Source organism: Thermobia domestica, chromosome 16, assembly GCF_964235325.1.
Source record: "Thermobia domestica chromosome 16, izTheDome1.hap1.1, whole genome shotgun sequence".
NCBI lineage: Eukaryota > Metazoa > Arthropoda > Insecta > Zygentoma > Lepismatidae > Thermobia > Thermobia domestica.
In genome coordinates, this window is record NC_137469.1 from 188919939 (window position 1) to 188931773 (window position 11835).

Below are 11835 nucleotides of genomic sequence, written 5' to 3' on the forward strand. Positions count from 1 at the left end.
CAGCCCAAACGGCTTGTCCGATTTGAAAAATTCTTTCACTTTAGATTGAAAACATCATATTTGGAGACCGTTTCCCCACCTATATTTTGTTGTAACTCTGATAATAAGAGAGTTACCGTATGTCACGGGACTTTTGAGACACTCTGTATAGTAGCTGAAACACTAAAAAAATAATTGCGAATAACTTTTACTATGGAATAAACAGGGCAGCTTACTAAAAATTGTAACACTAAACAACTAATAATAACTTTTGACTGTGGAATGAACACGACAGTTTTACTGAAAATGATAAACACTGCTGAACCACGAAACAACTAATAATTTTAAAAAGTTAAGATTCTTTGCAGTTCAGCTTATGAATCGCGGAGTTTCTGAATAACTTTGTTCACAGACACTAAATTTAACATGTTCTCTTTCCATATTCATTAGCAAAAATGTGTCCAAATGTCTTCACACAAACTAGCTCGGAGATTTGTTTACTCTAACTTTAACTTTGAGAAGCACCTTCCACATGTCACTTGTGTGCATGGTAGAGACAACGCATGTTTGTATACAATGTATAAATTATTAAAGCAACTAGACTGACGGAAATTGGTGCAAAATTTTCCCTGCACGTGACAAACAATTTTTATACAAGGTGTTTGCAGCATCATTATCACTCTTACCGTGAATCCCGTCCAAAGATGTTCCATCTTCCATAGCATGCTCAGATGCATAATCATCATCATCTTCTACGGATTCAGGGGCATCATTCTCTTCAGGATCATCAAAAACGAGAACGTTTTGTGACAGTGAAATACACGACAGAGAACTGCTGGAGCTCTTTGTATATTTTTTCCTGTTTTATATTTAGTTTTTTTTTCGGAAGAACTCTGAAAGCTCTTGCAGATACACCATTCTTCTTGATTTCTGAAAAGTCCTTAGGTTCCAGTATTTGGAGTTCTTTCGGCTGCTGAAATCTATCACTGACACATGTAACAGCTATATTCAGAATTTTCGTTGAAGTTTTTTATTCTGAATAAATCATTTTCACTTATATTTAAGTTCTTTTCCAGTTCATCTGCTCTCCTTTCATTTTCTTTTTCTTTAAGATTCTTCTGTGCAAAAAGTTTTTTTCCATTGCTATCTCTACACCAGATTGCGCAAGCTGTTGATTTATTTTCACACAAAATATTTTTGTGTTTTCGTAAAGCATTAAACAGACATCTTTTGCCTCTATTTTCTTCTGAAGCTGCTGCTGCAAATTGTCTAGAAATCTCCAGGTAGTAAGATAGTCCAATCCGTGAGACTGCAGGTATTTTGAAACAGGCTCCGTTTCCGTAAATAAGTCCTGAAACATAGAAGTCCTAATTACAGTCTTAAATTCTGTCCATTTATTCAGCAAAGTTTAGCTTAAAATTTTCATTTCGCATTAAAACCCTTGTTCTGTACATCATCACTGAGGAACAATAAAAATGAAAGAAATCTTGATGATAGACAGTCATCCTCGTCTTGGTTTCATGTTTCGTAGCGAAACTCATTACTATCCACTACTGCGTTCAGTGCCTTGTTTCTGCTCCATCATCGTGTTGTACCAACTTGTTGAACTTTTCGTAGTCTGTCATGTCCCTCGTGGCTTGCATCAATCATTTTCTTACAAACATCCTTTCTTTTGTAGTATTCAGACAGAACATGGCACTGGTTTCAAATAAATTTGCAGCTTCAGGTATCTACTCAGTCGAATTTGTCATAACGAAATTAAGAGCATAAGCCATGCATTGGGTGTAAATGATTTCAGGATTATCCTTCTCCAGTAATGCTTTAACTCCTTAATAGCATCCACTGAAGTTAGCAGCTCCATCAAAAAAGCAACTTACAATATCATCACAAGCATCAAAACATTTTTGTCACAAAGTACTCTTTTGATTTCATTATAAGTTACTTGTCTTGTAGTGTCATTGTTTACCACTGGCGTCTCTGGCATATACAATTTGGGGAGGACATCAAAGAAAGTTATTTAAATGGTACTATCTAGCCCAACCTGTTTATTATCTTTAATTCCATTTGTTACATTTCTGCTTACCTTCACGGACCCCGTGAGGCATATCAAGAACTATGTTACACAGCCTGAATATTATATGACAAATAAATATAATTATTATCATTTATATGTTATTCTGCCGTTAGTAAATAAATTAAATTAGAACAAAATATTGAATATTTTGTACTTCAAAATATTGGAGGGACGCTTCCCCATCGTCCCCCCGCCAGAGACGCCCAAGCTGTTTACGACAACTAGTAACAGCCGCTCAAATACTTGACCGTTTATAACGCAGAGAATTACTATAGCCAGCTGATTAAGCCCTGAAACATCTTGGATAGAATCAACCATTATGTTGAAATGCCCGCTTTCTTGGCGTCTTCCACTGTTTTCTCCTGTTATTTTGTAAACTTTTTGATAGAAAATGAATTTTTAAAAATGCGTTTTTTTCCCATTTTTGAATTATCAAATATAGACCTACAAGGCGTATTAACATCCATAAAGAACCAATCAGCCTGTGGTTAAATATGAACCCAGCTACAAACCAGGCACCAGTCTTCAACCTTGAAAGGGATGCAACTACCCTACATTATGAAAAAAGGTCCCAGCAGCTCAACATGATGAAAAACATGCCTAGGACCGCAACTGCTCAATGAAATGAAAGAAGGGCCCCAACTGCCCAATATAATGAATAAAGGGCCCAGGGCCCCAACTTCTCAATGTAATGAAAGAAGGACCCAACTGTCCAATATATTGAAAGAAGGGCCCAAGGCCCCAGGTACAAACTAAATCACAGTTTCTGATAATAAAAGACCATAGTGAAAGATGGACCTAGCCACAAATCTAGTAACGAAAGGACCCTATTAAAAAAGATAACTTACTGATTGATGGAAGGGTGGAAGAGAAGTGTGTGTTGGTAGCATAATAACACTGAGCTACCGAATTATTTAGCTCTCTTTTATTTTAGCTTTTCTTTCTCTTTCTTTCTTTATTCTTTCATCATTGTTTTCTTAGAGGGCCTAGGCCGCGATTGCGACCTAAGGGCCCTGGCCAGTCCGCCCCTAACTACCGTCTTTCTGAGTCTGTATTCTCGTGACATAGCTCAATCAAACTTTATCTATTGCTGACTTTTCCTTTACTTCTAGAATTCCATTTCTACTCCTGGATCAAAGTATAAAAATACATATTAGTATGAAAAATATTCTGTGGAAAACATTAGATTAATTTTGCTGTGACAAGGCATGTGGATCTGAATACAGGGTTACTGAAAAGTATTGGGACAGAACAATAATAACGACATAAATGATTTAGTGTACATCATGGCAGCCATCTTGAATTCCGAATATTGTATACCACACAATATTTTTAAATAGAAAGAGGTATGTGTTGAGTTTTGATTTAGAGTTTAACGTCCCGTTCAACAGCGATGTTATATGAAAAGAGGTATGTGTGTCACATATATTGAATCTAGAATCTTCGTACAAACTACATTCATCGTCCGTTTGAAAAGCATCGGAGTCTACATTATTTATTATTTCCATAATTTCTCCGGACGAAAATACGCCACTATCATAAGAACCACGACTTGTCGCGGTGGTATTCATTAGGGATGGCCTTTTTAAAAAATCTGTTTTTCGATTTTCGGAAATTTCATTTCTCGTTTTTTCGTTCGTTTTTCGAAAAAGAAAAAGGTTTTTCGTTTTTCGGAAATTTTTTCGTCTTTCATTTTTCGAAAAAATGTTTTCCGTTTTTTCGAAAGATTTTTCGTTTTTCGAAAAAAATCGTTTTTCGTTTTTTCGAAAAGATTTTTTTTCGAAAAATTCGTTTTCCCTTTTTTGATGATTTTTCGCTTCTCGAAAAGTTTTCGGAATTCGTGGAATGATAATGTGGGAGGAAATGGGAGTACCCCGGGAAAATACACGGACACGATGTCTGGTCTGGGATCAAATGCACAAGAGGTAAGCGTTCTAACACTGAGCTACCGTGCTCCTTGGATTTGGATCTAATAAAAGGTTGAATTGATTTTGAGTTTAACGTCCCGTTCAGCAGTGAGGCTATATGAGACGTGGACCTACTGATTAACTTGGACGTTCACCTCTGGTGCTTGGGGTCCCGGGTTCGATCCCAGCCCCCGCCAAGTGAACTTTGTGGTGGACAAACACCGTGCTCGTGGGTTTTCTCGGGGTTCTCCCGTTTTCTCCCACTTTCTTCATTCCACCATTTTCATTCATCTCTCATCATCACCGTCTCCTTTAGCCTAACCGGCATAACCGTGGGACGTAAAACTCAAAGATTTCATTTCATTGATTAACGTGGAATCCGAACCACATGAGCTCCCGCCGGGAATCGAACGCGGGTCTAACACGCCAAAGGCGCGTACGCTAACCGCTAAGCCACGGAGGAGCTCGATCTAATGAAAGGATAGTGTGTAGTGCTACTATTGACGAAACTCATCCAATCACGACCAAAATTAGTATGGTTATGGACTGCAATGTATTTAGTACACATGTTAAATATTATGGTGTTTGGGACTTTGGTTCCAGAGTTATTGCTAATCAAATTTGTGTTTTAAGTTAGTGATATCAAGAAATTTCACTAAGTCGCATTTGATTAAACTCAAATGATCTTGACTAATGTTGGTAGGATCGTAAATATTGACAAGCTTGGTGTGCATGGAAGCTCATATAAAATATTATGATGTGCAGACTTTTTGTTCCTGAGTTATTAGCTATCAATGTTAGGTTTGGAATCAGTGAAATCAAGAAATTTCATTAAAGCGCGAAAGATGGAACTCATCCAATTTTTACCAAACTTGATAAGGTGGTAGATCTTGACGAGCTTAGTAACTATAAAGGTAACCAAGAAAGATCTGTCGCTTTTTCACCCAACACCTTCAAACATCGATATTTAACCTAAGACATACCTGGAAGATCAAAAATAGTCTTCTTCTGCCAACGTTTTGGAAGGCCATGTATTCCATCGCGGTAGAACTTGGTGGGCCGTGAATCGAAAAAGGTATCAAGTGCATTTTGCACCTCTACTAGGGATTTCAACTGGTGTCCTCTAAGCTGATTGTCCAAGGAATGGAACAGGTGGTAATCGGACGGTGCAATGTCCGGGGAGTATGGCGGATGCAATAGTGTTTCCCATCCAAAGTGTAGAATGGTGTCCCGGGTTATCCTAGCCACGTGGGGCTTAGCTTTGTCCTGTAAGAGGAGGACCCCTTTGCGATTCAGAAGTGCTGGCTCCAGAGTCATCTTTTTTTTTTTTTTTTTTTTTGAACACGGCTCAACTGCTGACAGTACAGAGTTGCATTGATTCTCTGACTAGCCTGTAGCAGTATTTTTTCTCAAAATACTGTTCAGAAAATTTGGACTTGAACTTAGTTAAATGAATAAATTTCATTAAAACGCGTTAATCTCATCCGATATTGGCCAAAGTTGATATGATCATAGACTTTAACAAGTCTAGTACGTGTGCGAGCTCAGCATGAAATATTGTGATCCACAGACCCTTGGTTCTCGGTTCTTGAGGGATATAAATTAGAAATAATAATTCACAAAGGTAAACAGTGTAAAATTTATATTTTACAGAATATTAAAAAATAATTATTTACTAGTGATTATTAATGTGTTATCGACAATATGGCTGAATCGCCGGATCAATTTGAAAATCGAAAAACTGGAACAAAATATACTGCATTCGGTTATATTTGGTTGGATTACATTAAGTTACGTTAGATTATGTTATTAGGTGCGCAGTTTTATTATACGGATCCATAGTATAAGTAGGAGTAGCAGTAGTAGTAGTAGGATGAGGAGGAGTAGGGGTAGTGATAATAGTAGGAACGGATTAGAAGCCCCACAGGGGTTTGTTGGTTTCTGTTCTCGACATGAAATGGGCAAATTAAAGATTTGCTCAAATTTATCTATACATTTTACAATCTATGGATTCGTATAGTAAAACAAGTGTACCTCTCCGCGAAATAGTCCATCCGTCTCCACATACAGTGCCGCTTACAACATCAAAAACAACCAGCAAATGCAATCACTGTCTGAGCTTTTGCTATTCCCCTTACCTGACTTTCAATCACTCTTCCTCATAAACTTAAATAAATTCTCCAATTGACCCGGTAAATTTCCTAAAATTAGTCCGGCGATACAGCAATTAGCCCGACATTATATTTTATAAGACTAATAAATTACCAAATAGAAGGATGCTGTATAAACTGATCGTGATAGTATCAGGCAACTCTGTAATAAATTGACTTTTAACAATTGATTTTAACAAAATATGAAACATGAAGTGATTATATGTACTGATACTAAAGACTTCTCACTAAGATCCCCCATTCATTTATCTTATTTTCTATAACTAATTAAGTCAGTATCAAAAACAATTTGATTGCTTTCAAAAATAGGCAATTTAATACTAACAAAATACTATTGAATGGTTTATTCGTTCTAAAGATGTTTTATATACGGTAAGACAAAGAACTAAGTATCTGACTATAATAATCTCATCAAACGAGAATTCAAATTTTAAATAGGTGGGTCTTCGTTTTCGTATTAGTTTTTACTGCTACTAACTTCAGTAGAAGAATACTACTAAGATGAAATATTTTTTATTTGGTTGTTTGTTGAAGTTCAGCGTCCCTTTTCAGAATCGAGCAAGACTATACAAGATGTGGACCTACATTATAAAGTGGAATCCAAACCACCATAACACGTTCAACGTTTTCCCACTCGGGACCCTGTGCATCAAAGGAATACGCGCTAGCCACTAGACCAGTTGCAGGGCTTGAATTCTTTTCTTGGAATTATAAAATTATATATTGAAAAGAAACGTTTGTCGCTTCCTAGTACTTCTCTCGTTCTATGAGAAAGAAAGATTGTAACCAGAGATATAGTAAGTATTTATCACTTTCGGTTGCATTAAACTTGGAGATGGAAACTACCATTGTGGCACAGAATCCATATCAAAAACTGCTTCCGGTTATCGCCTTTTCTTTACTATGAAATCGGAAATGGTAGTTTCTCACTATTTCCGGTTTACATAGAGGGATAGCGATCGATATGACAATCTTCGAATCCTGGATTCATATATATAAACATATCTCATTATCTCTTATTAGTTTTGCTCTATGGTGATCACTATTGAAATTAGAAGTGGTAGTAAATTTCTACCACAGGATAAAACTTGGACATAGTCTATTGCGAAGGAACTGAATTCATGCTTCTCGCTTGCTCTATGGTGATCAATACTGAAACCGGGAGTTGTAATCAGGGGCGGATCCAGGACGGATTTCTGGAGGGGGGTTATAATACTGCTACTTAGAGCTATTTTTACGAGCTCCAACTCTGGGATGGGTTTTATTTATATATAAAATAGGAGTGTTCTCTTCTGGGGGGTGATCGACCCCTGGATCCCCCCTGATTGTGATACATTTTTCCTGTTTTTGTAGAGAAACAAATGAGTTTCGTTTCACAGTGTAAAACTGAGGCAGACTTGCAATCCATGCGAATTGAATATTCAAAACTTCAGTACCAGAAGTAGCACAACTAAAACTCTTGGTTGGAATAGATTAATAAAATCAAAGATAGAATCTGCTCCTCGGATGCTGAATCCATATCAAAAAGCCATTATTAGCTATCACTTATCGTTTTTGTTCTATGGCGATAAAGATTGAAAGCAGGAATGGCTAATTTGAACAAGCAGGAATGGCTAATTTGAACCACTTCCGGCTTGAATAGAGGGTTAAGGGAGGAGACGGAATCTATTTTTAGGACGCTGAATCGATTTCAGAAAACTTCTCGATATCTTTTATAGTTATTGTTCTATGCATATAAGTATTGGAACCGAAAGTAGTAGTACATATCAAGCATTTCCGTTTCAGAAGAGTGGTGCAGGTTATGAAGATATGTTCTCTTAAAACCCTGAATTGATTCCAGAAAATTGCTTGTCGCTATCTATTACACTTTTGTTTTATCGCGACAAGTGTTAACACCGGAAATGGTTAATTTGAACACTTTCGGTTCAAATAAAGTGTTAACGAAGAAGGTGGAATCTATTCTTGGGATGCTGGATTAATTTTAAAAAATGCATCTCGATATCTCTGACCGATTTTGCTCTATGGAAATTAGTATTACCTATAAAATAAAAAATAGTATTTGGTCTAGGAATTAATTCGTGCGGTTGGTACGCACACATTGTAGCTGTAGTACAAACACAAAATACATAAATACCTTAAGAAAAATATTGTCCATCGCTAGCCACCACTTTCGCCCATCTGTCAGGCAATGTACGGATTCCGTGGCGAAAGAAGTCCTCATCCTTGGAAGCGATCCAGTCAGAGACCCATGTTTCGATATCTTCTGAAGAAGTAAACCGCTGTCCAATCAAATCGTTGTTCATGCAATCGAACAAGTAGTAGTCCGAAGGAGCAACGTCTAGTGAATACGGCGGGTGGGGTAAAACTTCCCATCCGACATTTTCTAAATAGGTTTTGACCGGTTTTGCGACATGTGGGCGAGCGTTATCATGTTGAACAATAAGTTTATCATGTCTGTTCTCCCATTCTGGTCGTGTTCTGGCCAGAGCTTGCTTCAAACGCATTAATTGTCGTCGATAACGTTCTCCATTCATTGTTTCACCCGGTTGCAGCAGCTCATAGTACACCACACCTTGCATATCCCACCATATGCACAGCATAACCTTTGCACAGTGAATATCTCGTTTTGGTTGTGATGGACCTGGTTCACCTGGTTTCACCCAGGCCTTTTTTCGTTTAGGGTTCTCGTAATGGATCCACTTCTCATCACCCGTAATAATTCGATGCAGAAACCCCTTTCTGCTCTGTCGTTGAAGCAGCAATTCGCAAATGGTTTTTCGTCTTTCAACGTCTCTGTCTTTCAATTCATGTGGAACCCAATGTGACATCTTTTGAATCATTCCCATGGCTTTCAAGCGTTTGGAGACTGTTGTTTGATCAACGCCTAATGCTGCTGCAAGTTGTTCCTGCGTTTGACACGAATCCTGCTCGAGCAATGCTGTCAATTCTTCGTCTTGAATTTTTTTTGGCTGTCCAGCTCGCTCTTGGTCTGCCAAGCCGAAATCACCACTTCTAAACCGTGCAAACCACTTCTGACACGTTCGCTCAGCTAGAGCATGGTCATCATACACTTCCACCAAAATACGATGACTTTCAGTCGCACTTTTCTGCATGTTAAAGTAATGCAGCAGGACACCCCGCAAAAACACTTTATCAGGCACAAATTGCGCCATGTTCACTTAACTACAAACTGGTGTTGTTGACGCTTTAATCCACTGCCCTATACTACGAACGATACGCGATGACAGGAGTTTGCAACACATGTGTGGATACACGGAACTGTGGGACGCTCCGTTCGTTGCGCCATCTCTTGTCCAACCGCACGAATTAATTCCTAGACCAAATAATAACCTTCAACCATTTCTGCCTTTGTGGAGTGTTGTGGATTGTAATTGTATTTCCTCTTGAGAACCTGAATCGATTGTAGATGAACCACTTGTCGCTATGTATTACCAATTTTGTTCTGTGGCGATTAATGTTGAAACTTGTAATCGTTAATTTGAACCACTTCTGGTGTGAATAGAGATCAAGGGAGAAGGTAGAGCCTATTCTTAGAACGATTAGTCGATCGCAAAAAACCGCATCACTATTTCTTCAATCTTTTGCTTTATAAAAATCCGTATCGAATCCCTATTGAATATACTAGTAAATTCAGCCACTTTCAATTTCGATAGTATTGTGCGTTGAGATGATATATAGCTTATATACTCTTGAGACGCTGTATAGATTTAAAAAAAAAAACACTTGTGGCTATCTATTACTATTTTTGTTCTATATCGATCAATGTTAAACCGAAAATGATTATTTTAAACAACTTTCGATCTGAATAGAGGATTAATGGAAAAGGTACAGCTATTTCTAGGTAGTTGAATCGATTGCCAAAATCTACATCTCGATATCTCGTAATTCAGTATTAAAACCGGAAATAATAGTAAATATAAACAATCTCTGGTTTTGATTAAATGTTGTGGATAGTTGTATGTTGTCTAAGACGCTAAATTCTTTGCAACAAATCGCTTCTCGCTATCTATTACGATTTTCGTTCTATAGCGATACAAATTGAAACCAAAAATGGTATTAGAACCACTTACGGTTTTAAATGGAGGGTTAATTTAGGAGATCGAACCTATTTTAGGGGCTCTAAATCGACCGCAAGAAACGACTTCTCAATATTTGTTACTCTTTTGCTCTCACACCTCTCGACAGACAGACGGACAAAGCCATTCTCAAGACTTTCGACACTTATGCATAGCTTAAGCTGCAAGTGTAATAAGGGCGAACATTGAATGTATTCTTGGGACACTGAATTGGTTCTGGAAAATCGCGTCTTTCTATCACCGTTTGTGTTCTGTGTTGATCAACAATGTAGCAGAAAGCGATAGATCTCTACCACTTCTGGATTATTAAATAAAAGTCAAATGCATTAGATGAATCTATTCGTGTTGCAAACTTACATGTATGCTTCTCGCTATTTCTTGCCGCTCTTGCTCTGATACCAGCTGACAGACGAACGGATGGATAGGAAGACAGATGAACATAGCCCTTCTATAAGACTTCCTATACGTATGCATAGTATACTATAGTTTGGAAGTACTAACAAATGAAATAAACTCAGTTTGTTTTACAAAAATTATCCGTTTTCCGTTTCTCGGTAGTTTTCGTTTTCCGGTTTTCGGAAAAATTTCGTTTTCCGGTTTTCGAAAAAATTTCGTTTTCGTTTTTTCGAAAAAATCGGTTTTCGTTTCTCGAAAAAATTTCGTATTTTCGAAAAAATTTTCGTTTTTGAAAAATTCATTTTTCGAAAAAGTACTTTTCGAAAAAACTGTGGCCATCCCTAGTATTCATAGCCGAAAGCTCAACTAAAAAGAGGAAGTGAAAGTGCTAAGCAAGCTACAAGAAGGATGTTGAAACAACACTTCCACTGGCTAATAGAAAAAGGAAAACAAAAGTAGCTACAGGTTTTTGCCTTTTGAGTACTCATATCTTTTTGGGAATATATACTTGACACAGCATGCCTTTTAAATGTACGCCAGACGTGATCTGTACACATGAAGGTGAAAAATATTCGTGAAAAGTAAACAGATGAGACTAGTTATATGCTTCTGTTTTCTAACAGTCAACTTCGTGTTCAACTGCAGGAACTGACCTTGATACTACCTGACTCAACACCTTGTAACAAGAGGGCAACTATAGTTACCCATAGGTCTCTTGCAGCTACACAGCGAGCTGTGTGTTCTGTGTGTTTCTCTCTCTCTCTGCCCCTGGCTGTGTTTGCTTTTCATGCTTTGGGGGAAGGGGTAAGACACCCATGCACACCTTCGAACATAAAATGATCGAAAGACGACCTATGTTAATGTAGAGTTCATAGTTTCAAACAGTGGCGTATACTGGTTTGAAGGCATGGGCTACCACTGACCTTGCATATTATTATTAATAAAAATGGTAATAATAATAAAAGTAATATAATAATAATAATAATAATAATAATAATAATAATAATAATAATCACAATATGCATAACAATGAACAAAAAGTGATTGATGTGTTTTGTTTAGTGATGAGCAAATGCAAGGTCTTGGTCTGAGCTCCTCCGTGGCTAAGCGGTTAGCGTACGCGCCTTTAGCGTGGGAGACCCGGGTTCGATTCCCGGCGGGAGCTCATGTGGTTCAGATTCCACGTTAATCAGTAGGTCCACGTCTCATAT